The sequence below is a fragment of the Thermobia domestica genome, chromosome 11, assembly GCF_964235325.1.
Source record: "Thermobia domestica chromosome 11, izTheDome1.hap1.1, whole genome shotgun sequence".
NCBI classification, from domain to species: Eukaryota; Metazoa; Arthropoda; class Insecta; order Zygentoma; family Lepismatidae; genus Thermobia; species Thermobia domestica.
Window position 1 is genome coordinate 209,257,513 of NC_137464.1, and position 16,060 is coordinate 209,273,572.

Sequence of the window (16,060 nt, forward strand, 5' to 3'; positions counted from 1 at the left end):
AATGTATTCGAATATGTTAGACACCTCGCGTCAAGTTCCAGTGTCCCTTTCAGATGCAGTGGCCAAGGAACTTGGCTCATCCATCCTCATCTCAACACTTTTTGAGGCTGACGAACTTGGCTGCACTTTTTGCACCTCTGGTGTTTTTGTTCATATATACATTTCCCGATTATACACATAGTATCAGTATTAAAGGTACCCTGCAAAATCATTATCAAATTATATAATTACAAGGAGACAGTTATAGATATGCGACAATCATTTTGTACATGAGTGTACATAAAGCTTTATTTAAGAAACAAACATCCATGTTATAAGTTTCAGTAAGTCAAAAATTAGGTATAGCGGTAATATATGTTAATGAAAGGAGGCAAAGGATTGTTATTATAATAAAGTACACCCTCTGTATTCATCTGTGTCAGACTGACACACATTGCTTGTTACAATGACAACTCGTACCAGCTTTTGTCGATCAATGCATTTAGGGGAGAAATCGACAGTGATTGTAGGGAGATTTCGAAATGTAGTTCCTTTGTTATAAGGAAAATCATCAGACAAAAGGACTACAGTTTGGTTCATTTTAGTGTATACATCATAAGTTTAGGTTACGTAACAAACACGCTCATTCAGTTCGGTATAAGCCTAATGGTAAAGCACCTTTGGTTATAGGTTAGCACAGTACATGTGTCAAAGATCCTGATGTATTAAAGAAAGCCTCTAATGTTCCCACTACACAGTACTCAAAACTGTCAATCCTTAATGTATCTTTCTTCCGCAGTTTGAAAAATAAGTTCAACTTATCTTATGGCAACTTTGTTTGTAGGAATCCTGACAAAATTGTGGAACAAGACTATGAGAAAGTCAGTTTCAGATGGAAGAAATCAACTTCTGTTGGATTCTTCGCATATGGATTCCGAAAATGATTGTGTTAAGTTGTGATTTTCGATTATTGATTATTATGCGTAGTGAAATATTGAAAGCAATGTGTTGCAAAACAGGTTGAAAACAAAGTTTTCTATTAACGAGCTTACATTGTTTCAGTGTTATTGTATTTCAACTTAGGTTGTAATGAAGCGCAGCAAAGTTTGCAAATGTCATATGTAGGTAGTAGAAACCTTACATCTAGCATTTTATTGCGTTTTATGTTTGTTGTTAAGGACACTGTTTTCGAAGATGTGAAGGATTTCATTGTTTATATAGTGTCGACATCTCCTACAGTAACTGTCGATTTATCCTTCAAGACTTCCAAAATCCACTTTTCCGCACGATTCCGTTTATGTGTTCTTGTATTTGCAAACACTGCATTCACGAGGAAGATTTTGTGTTTTATACCTAGGGCAAGGATTATTGCAAGTATTACGGCTTTTGCAGAATAAAATTATCGTAACTTTCAGAGTAGTGTCCAGTTGTCTCTTAACGTGTCGAAATGTCCCTAAATGACTCTATGTTTGATTGATCTACTTTGTCTCAGTACAGAATAAACTCTCGGAGGAAGAACTGATGTGATACGAAATCTATAACGTTTATCTTTTATGCTCTCTAGGCTAATGGAAAAAGAGAGATCACTCCCAGTTATGTAAGTAGCGTTTCTGGCTTTACCGTGGAAGACCACCTTCTATTCCCGGTGGGTTTGTCACGCTAAAGCCGCATACGCTTTCTGATCCAATAAGGGAGACAGATTATAAATGAGAGCTACTTACTGTAATTATTGCGAAAGAATTCATGAAATGAAAGTGTAGGAGAAAACAGAATAATCCCTATTCAGGATTTAGGATTTAGATTTCTGGACTTTCGGCATCTATGGCTATGGTAGCCAGTCACGTCTTTGAAAGATGATGTCCCTCTTCGTTCATACTATCAGAGGAAAGAGAAGGAAGAAAGGATTGTGGAAGGAAGGAAGCGGACTGGGACCTATATGTTTGGCACCATCCCAACATTTGCCAGGTGTGAATGAAGAAAACCCAGGAAAACCTCATTTAGGATTGCCGGACTTAAAAAGATTTTTACACTTTTTTGATCGAGTGCCTCAACCGGGAATAAAACCCGGGACCGAGAATAATCTCTATATGATGTTGTTTACAACGAACTTTTGTAGTCTGGAATCGAACGAGGTTTCCCTCACCCTACAAGTGAGCCCTCCATCACTAAGCCATCTTAAGCCCACTTCTGAGGAACAACTGTGATTCTCACAGATATGTAAATAATGTGCGATAAACCAATGTACAGAAAGTACAAGACACTCAGAATGTGAAATTCGTAGTTTCTTTCGTCCAGAAATAGTAAGTACGTTTTCTTAAGTCAGTTATTCCAAACAGGTGGCCGCGTCTCTTCAGGACTTGTTGACAGTTTGTCGGTGGGTTACTGTTAAGGTAGCTTTCAATACGTGTTATTATTGTTGCTATTAGTATTTGTAAGAAAGGATTGATCAGATGTGGCTCACAAAGACTGAGAAAAGTCGTAGTCATCAAAAGACTGAGGACTACTATTGTAGGTTGATTGTAAGAACTGCAAAGGGTACGAATAGCGTATAAAGACATCAAGTAAATTCGATTTGTAAGTCTTTTAGCATAGGGAATCTTATTATGGATAGCAAATGGTTCGACAGTTTTTTCTCAAGTTATGGCTGTTTTTCCATTTCTCCGAAAAATTTTTGGATTTTCATAGCGTCGAAAGGAAGGTCGAAAGCCTGGTCATAGCATGGCAGCACCCAGATTGGGCTATACTTTTTGTCTTATCTTGGTATCAGGAATCCCCACCTAAACGTTGTCAGTGTTATTTTGAAAAAAACACTTTGCATAGTGTTTATATCTATCTATCTATCTATCTATCTAGGAGTCTGCGGAAGTGTTAAGTTTCATTACACTCTGTGAATTGAAATGTGTATTTGTGGGTAATATTGTTTGCACACACACACACACACACACACACACACATATATATATATATATATATATATATATATATATATATATATATATATATATATATATATATGAAGAATTTATAACTACAAATTTGTTGACTAGGAGCCAATAAGGCTGCTATGGCAACAACGCCTACTACTGATATTAATACAGATAATTTTGTAAATAACGGAAAACAAACAGGATTGAATATGCAACCTAATAAAAAATGCTGTGGTATTCGATAGTACTCCTGGTTTAGTCTTAGAGGACTATTTATTGGCTGTTGCAGATAAAGTGCAAGGTATAAACATTGCTTATGTTTCTCGAATTAGTGGTGGTGGAGTTTGTATTTATTTAAATAGTGAAGACTAGCAGCGTTCACCCCGCTTCGCTGCGGTCACCCCGGAACGCAATAAACTTTGTTACTTAGATAATTTTTACTTTTTCGCTTTCAAGTGATATGATAAAAACCATAGAAGATTGCAGTAAATGTTAACATTATATCGCCTGTCATTTATGTTAACCCGCCCCGCTTCGCTGCGGTCACCCCCGAACGCAATAAACTTTGTTACTTAGATAATTTTTACTTTTTCGCTTTCAAGTGATATGATAAAAACCATTATAACGCCTGTCATGTATGTTAACCCGCCGAGTGACACGGTCATGCGGGTTGCATATAAATACGTTTATTTTTATACCTATGATGAACTAACAAAGGATTTGTACGTAATGGACACCTGAATGGTCAATTATCTCAAGACACTGGTAATTGAAAATTAAAGTGATATGATAAAAACCATCTAGGGTCCAAATCCTAATAACCCCCCAAAAATAAAAGAAATTGGTTCAGCCGTATTAGCGTGATGAGCGGACAAAGGATTTGTACGTTCTCTTTTATATATATAGATAATGTTCTAAAGCTTATTAGTGCAAGTTGATTGTCAAGCTGCTTTTTAATAACGTGAAGCAGTGTAGAACACAAGAGCCGCCAAGCTTGCAGAGCTCCAGACTTGTAAGGAGTCCCCCACCCTTATTACAAGTCCATATTTGACGTATCTCCTAGCTTACCCGCCATAACCGTGGGAAGTAAAACTTAAGGATCTCATTTCTTAGATTTATTAAGCATAACCGCTTTGTGAATAAATAAATTAACAATAATATATAAAAAAAAAATCAAGCGCTTTTGTACCTTATCCTTTCTCAGGAACCTCAAAGACTTCTAGTATGTAAGTGCTTCTTTTCTATTTACTGCTTTTCGGCCAGTCTTCGGGAGCTGCGGTGGCTCATTGGTAGAATGTTCACCTCTGGTGCATGGTTGATGCGTGCAAACAAATAATCCCACATTTTAAAGAAGATTATCCTGTATATAGACCAAAATATGCAGTTATGATTTAAAAAAAAAAAACCTAGAATATATCTCTGAAGTACAATAATTCATACATATGTATAAAACAGCTTGTTTTCTGCTGTACAGGTGCAATATGGCGTATTGTGCGAGGGAAATTTTAGTGTCTGTTCACCTGCGTGTTATTTTCGATTACATAGAAGTGGTTTTCCATTAAGTAGCCAAGCAAGGCAAATTATTTTAAACGTGTATTCATATTTACGACGTGTCGATTGCTGTAAGAGTGTGAGTGATGTTGTTAATCTTCCCGCTAATATGACATGATTTTTTAGTTGAAAAAGGAATTCTTGGAAGAGGGGAAAGTGTCAACACCCGTAAAGACAAGAGACGGTGTGATTTGGATAAAATGTTCGACTTTACAAAGCGTGTTATACGTCAAAAAGTACATAAAGTTTGGTTCAATGGAACCAACAAAGCTTCTACTGTGAAGGAAATTTCGGCTGAAATCAACAGTGATCCTGATTTGAAAAAAAAAAAAAAAAAAAAAAAAAAAAAAAAAGCTTTACAATACAATTTGTATCGCTTTTTCCCCAAACTTTAATGTGGACGACAGAAATAATATAAAACCTACGCAAGCCCTTAAGCTTCCTTGCTTGTATGGTTAGCGTACGCGCTTTCAGTGCTGGAGATCCAGCTTCGATTTCCTCTGGGAACCTATGTTAAGTTGTAGGTCCACACATTATTTACATTCAGTGCTGAAAGGAACTCAGATCCATACAAACAAATACACATTTTAAAATAAACACACAGCAGAAGCACAAGGGATAACACAGTGTACTTTATTGAGATCCAATTTTCTATTATAATTTGCATCTTTAAAATTTCCCTATTTACCACGAGGTTTCCCATAATGTATTAAAGATAGAGACTTTCATCCTACAATTTGCTGATCACAACGCAACGTAAAGAGCAATGGGCAATTATAACTGCTATTCTATTATCGCAAATTAAGATGTAGTTGTAGCATTGCGTTGACGAAAACTCTACTGAGTAAGGTCCAGAGAGACAACTGAGTATTTTTCTTTCTTCTTCTTCTTCTTCTTCTTCTTCTTCTTCTTTTTTTTTTTTTTTTTTTTTTAAAGATCTGAGATTTGTAAGCACTTTCATTCTCTTCCAGGAAGCTCTGCCTTGATTTCTATAAGTCACAGTTTCCTCTAGAAACAAAAAAGTTGTCAGTGAAACTGTCGTACGTAAAAAATGATTAGTCGTCAGTCTGTGATTGTGGGCTGTTCCTTTGCTTCTATGATGATGTCTATCACCAGCCAATCAACGTGCTCCTATGGTGAAGTACTATATAGTTCAACCTTACTAATCTATTAACCTAGGAGGCTTCACACACTGGCTCTCAGCTGTAGAACACTTTCCTAAACGAGCGCATGAATACAAAACTTTCCTTTTGCCAGTACTTGCGTCACTGAAAATGAAGAATGAAGACTACTTTAATCATCGAGTGATTCCTTTATTGGTTAAAAGTATTCTTTTGATGCAATTGACGGAGTACGCCAAGTGAGAGTTTTGTTCTCGGAGTTGTTAATTGGTTTCTTCTAAAGGTAAGAATAGTGAAAACACTTATTTTCTAATAGTTCTGTTACTATGTTCGGCGTACGTATTTTGTGAAGAAAGAAAGAAACAAAAATGTTGCATGAAAAACTTAGATGTAAAGGCTTTATCGCAGCAAGCTTTCAAACAATCAAAATTCCGAGGAAGGCTAATTTACTTTTGCATTATAAATATACTCCATGGTTCTGGATAATCACAATAACATTTTAAAACACATTTTTCTGACCAGAACAAAATGAATTATTTAATAATTATACGATTTTTGTTACAGTTTCAAGGACCTAACGTCCTCTTCATCAGACATTGAGAAATGAAAATGCTAACTAACGGCTGAGGAAGATATAAGATTTGCTGTCATCTGTCTTTTCTCAATGTCTGATGAAGAGGACGTTAGGTCCTTGAAACTGTAACAAAAATCGTATAATTATTAAATAATTCATTTTGTTCTGGTCAGAAAAATGTGTTTTAAAATGTTACTTTTGCATTGTTATATATTTTAATCGTAAGTAGAGCAGATGATTGGAAAACCTCAAAGGAAGTATGTGGCAAGTTACACCAAACTCGAATGATTTTGGCGAAAGTTTTTCGAAGCTGAGGAGGACTTATTCCGTTAAACCGTCTTTTCATTTTCCTAATTCAACTGCAACCAATGGGAACGATTGGAAATACTTGAGAAAAATATTGAATACTTTTTTCTTTCTATATCAAACATGATTAATTTTTAACAGGTTGACTGCCATGAGCATCATGTGTGGTGCTTATCTTATTTTTCTGTGGGGCTATGAGCACCATACATGATGCTAATGTTTGATATCACAAATTACTAACCTATCCAGGTTCTTTGGCATCATATATGATGATCATTGTCACAAATTACTGTGAGAGACCATGAGCATCACATATGGTGCTCGGCTCCCATTGGTACATTTTCGAGAGAAAAAATATCGCGACAAAAATGTGATATTAACTATCAATAATCTAGCTAAAGGTAAGAAGAAATTTATGGCCTCTTGGGACCAGTATCTTCAAATCACTTTGGCAGTCAACCTTTAAGTACTATCAGCTATACTGTGAAATCACACTATGTATATTTGCAAACAAGCAACATTGGTTGGATTTTACCTCCGTATTCTTGTTGGGTTAAACAGCGAACAATAAAATTCTCTCCTCAGTTGGAGGAAAACACATATTAAGAGTCTTCATCCCGGCGAAATTAAAATACCGCAAATTTTACAGTAATTTTGTGATATCTTCAAATAGATACAAGATAATCGAAATGTGGAACAAGAGCGCCCTAAACAATATTATTTTACATGAGAAACTGTTATCACGACTTTTAAAGGATTTATCTGCTTTCGGTTTCGAGCCATTTTGAAAATCGGCATTTATTTTCGCGTTTCTAAACAGCTGAAAACGGAAAGCCACTAGGTGACTTGTGATACCACACGCAAAATAATATTGTCTAGGGCGCTCTTGTTCCATATTTCAATTATCTTTTATCTGTTTGAAGATATCACATAATTACTGTAAAATTAGCGATATTTTAATTTCGCCGGGATGAAGACTCTTAAGATTCATTAGAATCGGAAAACGATTTATCGATTATGTTACTGGTAAAACTGCGCAAGTTTGGATAAGTTTCTGATTGCGCTTTTTATACTAATTTGAGAACATTAAATATAATGGAACTGTTCTAAAGTATATTCTTTCGTGAGATCACGAGATCAATAATTTCAAAGTTGGGATTTATAAATATAAATATACCAAATTTGAGGTGTTTTCTCTTCATCTCATGGAGGCATATACTAGAAAGAAGTACAGATGGTGATCAGAAAAATGGAAACACCTGAACGAAATTGCAACTTACCAGATCAATATGGTATCGGGCCACCTTTCGCTTTCAGAACAGCCTTGATGCGACGTGGGATGGAGACATAGGGGTCGTGAATGGTAGCAAGTGGAATTTTACACCATTCCTCGTGCAGGGCATCGGCCAATTCTGTGAGAGAGGATGGAGCTGGAAATCGTCGCCGGAGTCGTGTTTCCAAGACGGACCACAGATGTTCAATTACGTTGAGATCTGCGGATTGAGCGGGCCAGGGGAGGTGTTGAACTTCATCCCGATGTTCCTCAAACCACGCTGCAACAACGCCAGCTGTGTGAATGGGTGCATTATCATCCTGGAAGATGGCGTCATTGTCCGGAAACAACATCCGGACCATAGGATGCAAGTGGTCTCCTAAAATTGCGACATAATCGTTGGCAGTGATTCGTCCGCTAAGTGTGACCACAGGACCCAATGAAAACCATGATATGGCGGCCCACAGTTTCACCGAGCCGCCGCCATGTTTCACAGTTGGGCGGAGACACTGCAGATCATAAGCTTCTTTGGGCGTTCTCCACACATAAACACGGCCCGTGGTTGGGAATAGGGGGATATATATTTGTGTGTATGTATCAAATTCGACACATTTTGTTGTTTTACGTCTATACCTGCATGCTATAGAATCATATAGGATATCAAGTTAATGTACTTACCTAATACTATCTAGTGATATAAACGACCTCTTATCTCCCTATAAGAGGACAAAAACCAACATACCCAAAATTTAAAAAAAAAAACCTATAACTCTGGAACCAGCCAAAAGTTGCAAAAAAAAAAAAAAATTCAACGGCTTATTGTGTTTGGGGTTAATGTTTACCTATTCACTGAGTTTGATCGCGATAGGCCTGGGAAAACTGTGTTCCCTTCCTTGTGAGATGAGACTTATTCTTGGGGTGCTGAATCCTATTCTTGTGCTATAGAATTTACATTTAGAAAGAAACTGCTTCTCCCGGTCTATTATAGCGTTTTTCACCATTGTCATTAATATTGAAACCGAAAATTGTAGATTTTCTTTACATCTGATTTCAAGAAAGGTGTAAATTATTTTGGTACACTGAATCAATATTTAAAAAAAGGCATTTCACGCAATCCCTTACCTGTTTTACTAACTAGAGTTCAATATTAAAACCGGAACTAGTAGAGGATTTCTACCGTTTCCAGTGTTAGTAGAGATATAATATGGATGGTGAAAGAACCTTTCCCTGCGACTCTGAATCGACTGCAAAAAAGAAAAAAAAAAGCTTCTCGCCATCTATTACCGTCTATGCTTTATAACGATGAACTTAAAAACGGAAATGGTCGTTCCTGTAGACAGACAGTCAGACGGATGGACATAGCCTTGGTATAACACTACCCATATTTATTAATACTGCAAGAATGTGGTTTTTAAAATCTAGGTGGATGTCATGTATTAATTTGGAATAACTGTAATCTTTCTCCACACTGGGACACTTTTAGTAAAATTACAACAGGTCAGCGACAAATATACTGCTATAATATAGTCATTAAATTAAAGTCAGGGTCAGAAATAATTTCAGGAAGTGACCCGGGGAAACTCTTCCCGATCGTGTCCAACAAAGATTTAAAAGTACCAGCATCGGCCTAGTACTACTTTAACTCCAGTGTAATGAACTCCCTTCCCCAGGGGGAAGTCGTCTGAAATGATCACTGGTTAGGGTTAACACGAGAAGTTAGACTGATAAACAATGATCAATGATCGTTCTTGTTATTATTCATCGTCATTTTTCAGAAAATTCAATTATTATTATTATTATTATTATTATTATTATTATTATTATTATTATTATTATTATTATTATTATTATTATTAATATCAACCGTATTAATTGAAGCGAGTATAAACGACATTCTACTATTTGGATCAACCAGCATTTGTGTGTCTGCGTGTTCAATTGGGAATACTGAATCCAATGAAAATATTTTTTAACATATCTGTACATGGAGTCGCGAGAAAACTTAATTCAAAGTTGGAATATTTTAATTACCGTTTATGTCAATGGTAAAAGAGGGCCATGCTTGAGTAAATTTCTAATTGCACTTTTAATACTAATATGAATCAAATGATACAGATGGTGATCAGAAAAATGGAAACACCTGTAGTTGGCAACACGTCAGATGTATGGGTTGGCAGTGGTGTCGTGGCGCCCGCAGCGCCGGACCACTGGTGATGGTGTGTTAGGTCGGTCTCCATACTACGTCAGGCGCAGTGGAACAGCAGTGTCCCGCCGCGAATTACATGACGTGAACTTACGGGGTCATGTTGCACTGGCCAAACCACTCATCAGGAACCATAACGCTTTCGCACGCCGCAAATGGTGCCGCGACCATGCAACTTGGGCCTGGTCTTGGGGATTGTATATTCAAAATCTCGAATGCGTTTAACCCTTTCACTGTGGAAGGCGACGGAACAAAATTTCCCTAACCTGCGAACGTCGATTATAGTCGACGTGTTAAAATTTGTCTGTATCTTGGGTTTGTCGATTGTAGTCGCCAAAGGTTTTCTGTGTGATTTCTATTATTTATCGAAAACAATAGAACACAAACAAAAATGAACGGTACAACTTTGGCGACTACTCTCGACAAAGCCAAGATACGGACAAACAAATTTTAACACGTCGACTATAGTCGACATTCGCATGTTAAGGAAATTTGGTTCTGTCGACAAAAGTCGACTTCCTCTGGGAAAGGGTTAAAAGCTATTGCAATTTTCTATGTACACTCATGTCCAAAATTATTGTCGCATGTCTATAAATATGTTGTTGTAGGAATATAATTTGTAACGAATTTGCCCGGTATTTCCTACAATGTTAGTATGTGTATAATCGACAAAGACATGAATGTGGCAAATTTCATGCCAAAAGAGTAGTAAATAAAAACAATAAAACGAAAATAAACTTTTCTTGTCCATTTAGCAACATTTTGCTTTACTCATTCTAATTTTCGTATTTATAATTCTTTTCCTATGACATTTAACTCAAATATACATTTCCCGATTATACACATGTATCAGTATTAAAAGTACCTGGCAAAATCAATATCAAATTATATTCTTACAAGAAGGCAGTTATAGATATGCGACAATTATTTTGGACATGAGTGTACATATGATTTTTGGTGACCTTGAATCAACAGTTCTTAAAATACATTTCAAATGAATTACAGGATATTGAGCTTTTTATGCTCTAGCTACTGATTCTCTCGACCTGTATCTGTGGACTATAGCTAATTCTAGTCAGCTTAACGTCTTGCATAGTAAGAGATACGTGTTCTTCAAATCTGCAAGGAATCACTAGTTCAAAAGTAGGTAATCGTAAGTTTTATGTATGTAAGTTTCAAACTGTTCCGTACTTGGGAACTATGTTTTATTTCACGCTACGTAGTTATGTGTCCAGTGACTTATAATTATTAAATGCCAAGAATTCATTCAAATGACAAGAACTGACATGTTCAGTAATTCAATTATTCCATGTAGTCATTTACATATTCATGGTAATGAAAATCACGATAAAAATGTTTAAAGCAAAGATTTTTTCGTACCTATCGCAGATGATGAATTGCGTTCTTTCACAAAACGCGCAGTCATCACCATTCAAGTTGCAACAGAATTGCTTCGGTGTCAAGAATTTACCAACTTCACCAACATCGTACCTAGCTTTACTCCTGGTGAAGGGAGTCATTCCCTTTAATCTCGAAGAACAGATCTGATAGTTCACAGATATACGTCGAGAAGGTCAGTAGTAGTGATGGGTAAATTCCAGGGAAGTTATTTTCCGGGAACATTCCCTAGGAATATTCCTGGGAATATTCCCAAAACTGGGAATTTTCCCGGAATTTACGTACAATCACAAAGAAAATTGCATTCTGTTACTATTTTATAATTTCAAAGTTAAATTCGTTATTTTGTCACAGTATATTATTACAGTTGTCTCCAGAGGATTCTTTAAGATGTATATTCTCAACGGTATTATGTTATTTTATTAATATTTTATTATATTTAGAGAGTAAGTATAAAAGTATATTTACTTACAATATGTTTTATGCAAGTAAATATGTGGTAAAAATGGTATAGTAAGTCCATATACTTTTACACCGCTAAACAGTTTATGTTTATATATAAGTGGATTTTCTAAACTTGACTCTACTACAGATATTATAAACATACTAAATGTTTAAATGTTATAAACAATTAGGTTGGGTATCTGCTAGAAGACACATGTCTCACCATTTTATCACCATTTGCGCATAAATATTTATGTTCACAATATTTGCAAGCATGTCTTCACTGTTCGCCTTTTTTCGTTTTGCCGTATGATTCTTATCGCAGGAAAAGTCAATCAAAAATTGGTACTTAATGGCTTGTTATCGTAAGGCAAAACCGGAATTCCCCTATAGCCTCACAATAATTTTCATATATTGGTAGCCATGCTTTAGCAAATATAAATGTAATTGAAACGTTCAACAGAAGGATACTGAGAATAAGGGACTTCTGCAGTAATCTCTAATAACTTCATTACAACTGTTAAAAATTATTTAAAAAAAATAGAAAACATGCACCATGGCAGAAATTTCTGTCATCACAAATAATGCATATATGCCCTCTATCACAAAATAAATAAATAAATAAATAAATAAATAAATAAAAATAAAAAATAAAAAATAAAAAATCATTGAAATCGGAGCCGGACACTTGGATGATGTCCCTTGCAAATATGATAGTACACTTTTTGCTTGAAATTTTTTGCACACTAATGAACGTTGGGCTCAGACTGTTTGTTGTCTGGGAAGTTTTGTGAATCCGAATTTGTGCAAAAATGTTTTCATTACGCAATAAATGAAACATGATTATAAGAACTATCATTTTATTTTGCTCTTTTTCTTTGCACATAAGTAGTTAGCGTCGGTGAGGATTTTATTTCACGCTTCAAAACTTTTCTGTACTCCTGATCCGAGTTAACTTGTTTTCGAGGAATTACAATTCTATTTCTGTAGTCAGAATAAACGATTGCCATTACGGTTAAAAGAAATAAAATACATGTAAGGTGGATCGTGTTAAAAGTGATTCTACTGTTTTACGTAAAAAACAGACACTTACGCTCAGCAGAACTTATAGGACTATATTTATGCTATTTTCTTTTCAGACACTACAAAATACATTTGGTTTGCTGTCTCTGCCGGTCTAGTGGCTAGCACGTGTGCTTTTGGTGTACGGGGTCCCGGATTCGATTCCCGCTGGGAAAAAATTTAACTGTCTTCAATGTTTTTGTGTTCGTGTCCCTGTCGTTCAAGGTTACTGGAAACAGGGGCGGCGTAAGGCAAACTGGGGCATTACATATTCCTGTTTTTTTTTTTTAATCTATGTGACTATTAACAAACAACTGTTTTCAACGAACTGAAAAGGCTCTTTTATAGGCAATAGAGAATAAGTAACGCTTTAGATGAGTGGTTAGAATTGTGCTTTTCTAATCCCGGAGTTCGGCTTCGATTCTCATCCTCCCCCTTTACACAATTTTTAAAATGTTTCATTTACAAGATTGAGCTCCAGTTGAATGGTGCTAAATGAAAGATAATCTCCAGTGGAGAAATTTAATGATGATGCAGTCCTGAAATTAAGGAAGAAAAATGAATGGAGAAAACCAGTTACAGAGTTAATTCTGTTAATGGTTCTATATTTGATATTATCCGTTAATTTCGTGCACTTTTAAGTTGTTGTTTATTGATACTATATTCTCCCTCTTTCTCTTTGTGTCTCAATGTGTAAATTTTCACAAATATTATACAAATCATGAACCCTCAGTTATATTTGTAACCTGATGGGAAATACGTTAATACGGATAAATTCTGCAACTCGTCTGAGTGTTATCGAAGTTTGCATTTTTAATATTTGCAAATAAATTACCAGTAGTTAGCATTTTCAAAAATCATTTAATGAATAATGAAATCAATAATTCCTTCTTTCGAAGTAGTACTACGTATCAGTCAGTGGCGATGAAACCTAGGAGCTCACGGTCTGTGTCAGGGGTCAAAATTTCCATTGGGGGTTGGGTTCTTTCCCCCAAATGATCCATCCATATTTTTAATTGATTTGCAGGTAGGACTACTGTTAATCGTTTTCAAAACTCAGCGCAAAGCTTTGAGTTAGTTAAAAAAATAACTATCCTATACTATCCTACCATAATCTATCCTATATTATTTGATAGGCGGATATGTATAGTTATTTGAACTATATAAAGTTGTTTACATAATCCCTCATTTGAGTTAATGACAGTATAAGATTAACTAAGTCTCCCGCCTGTTATCTTCTTATCGGCGTTTCTAGTATTCGCATTTTTTTCAAATGCCTGTGTATAATTTTACATGTGTATCACACAAACAAGAATTATTGTGAGTACAAGTATTCAAAGACTTGTCACCCAGCGTTTCGCTCCACTTCCGCACAAAAACACTCTTTACGATTTGTTCTTTTAACAGGTGGGGACAACTTCATGCTGCTGTTCTAGCTACTCTACCAGGCGTAATTGATCTTGGAGCGGGTGTTAATTGGGTTGCCTAACTCACGGATTTTGTACCTCAAGAATTTCTGTGGCCCACTATACATTTACTTTCCTGACAGACAGTACATGCAGCTGTGTGTTTACGTGATTTAAGCACTCTGCCAATCAGCGGCCAGAGAAATGCCAAGTTTTCCTGGTTTACTCGACTTTCTGCTTTCCAAGGTCATGTACGAAGAAAATTACTACGACGCGTTATCGAGGTTGCTATAGTATCGAGTGTTGCCAGCCAATCATGGAGAAGAAAGAACTAATATAATAAATGAGAAAGAGAGTTAGTTGGTAAACTACAGTGTAATTCACATCAATTAGTCAGGATTATCGTTTTAGCTGCGTAACTCAATAGAATGGTAATTTTTCAGATAAGTATGATACGTTATGATCACTCAGTCTATGCATTCATTTAAAAATAGTACTGAGCTCACTCGTGGCTAAGCGGTCAGTATATGCATGGCGTGGGGGAACGATGTTCGATTCCCGCCAGGAGCTCACGTCGTTCGGGTCTCGCATTAAGCTGTAGGTCCCCGTCTCATATAACCTTGCTGCTGCAGGGGCCATTAAATTCAAATCAAATTACTAATGTTACGTTTTATTTCATTCTGTAGTTAGAATCCAGGCTAGAGGATGTTCGCCGGGTTTGGATTCCCCTAAAATTTCCAAACTCAATATACATTTGTACACTTTATCAATAAAACTATACATGTTTAACAGGAATGATTGATGTAGCATAAAAAGTTGATCTTACACTTCATTTGTATTCTGAAAATATAGGTGGAAGTATTTTACAATTACTTATCTTCTTTTCGGGTGCGGAATAATACCTTTCAATATTACATAAACATAATGACTTACAGTATTGGACACCTCCCAAGAAAAATTTCTGGGCGCCTGCCCAGTGTTAACACACTGACCGAGCTACCAACACAAGAAAACTAGAAATATAAAATTAAAAGGAGATCGTCGAAATAGATGAAAACATATTAAACTTTAATGAAAGTTACAACAAAATAAATATCCAAAGATAATAAACCCGTAAATAAGTGTGTAAAGGAAGAGCGGGGGAGGATTAAAATGAAAAAACAGTTTTTCAAGTTTATCGTAATCTGAAACAAAACTAATCTCCAATTTCTTCTGGATGTTATACTGTACATGCTAACGGCTGAACATTTTTGGTTGCATAACGGAATAGGATGTATAGCTACTAGAAAAAAATCAATTTTACAACAAAACAATATAAGCTAAGGTGAATATCATCTCATAATATGGGATGATGTGGAGTTTTTCTTTTTTGTATCGTCCTGTTCAGTATTCAGGCTATATGAGACGTAAACCTACATACAGCTTAACTTGGAATCCGGTTCACAGCTCCCAGTGAGAATCGAACCCAGATCTCCCGTGCCGAAGCCGTGTACGCGAAACATATAAGTACCAGGGAGTTTGTGTGAAAATATTGTATAGTCATCGAATGTATGTGCCTGTCCAAAGTTTCAGATGTCAAGTTTGTATGTAACTGCGTGAACTTAAAGTTGCAAGGGTAAAAATGGGTCTTAAACAAACTTTTGGAAAAAAAGTCAATTCTTCAATAAACTAAATCCATGGTTTTCGCTTTATATGTGAGGTACACTATATTATTTTGTCTGTTCTAATCTAGTATTATAAAACTGGTCATTTAGATTTGAATCAATTAAATGAAAGTGGAAATTTAATTTGGGAAATCTTCGGCTGCATATTACTG

At 35.9% G+C, this 16,060-nt stretch overlaps 1 protein-coding gene across 1 annotated transcript in view; it reads left to right on the forward strand.

Moving 5' to 3' along the window:
* The first annotated feature begins 5,656 nt into the window (after window positions 1–5,656).
* The window catches only part of LOC145665441 (pickpocket protein 28-like), a 65,812-nt gene continuing 55,408 nt past the window's right edge, over window positions 5,657–16,060 (forward strand). Inside the window, exon 1 of the mRNA XM_081732749.1 lies at window positions 5,657–5,861. The gene's annotated coding sequence lies outside the window, so the exon portion shown is untranslated. The remainder of the gene's footprint in view (window positions 5,862–16,060) is intronic.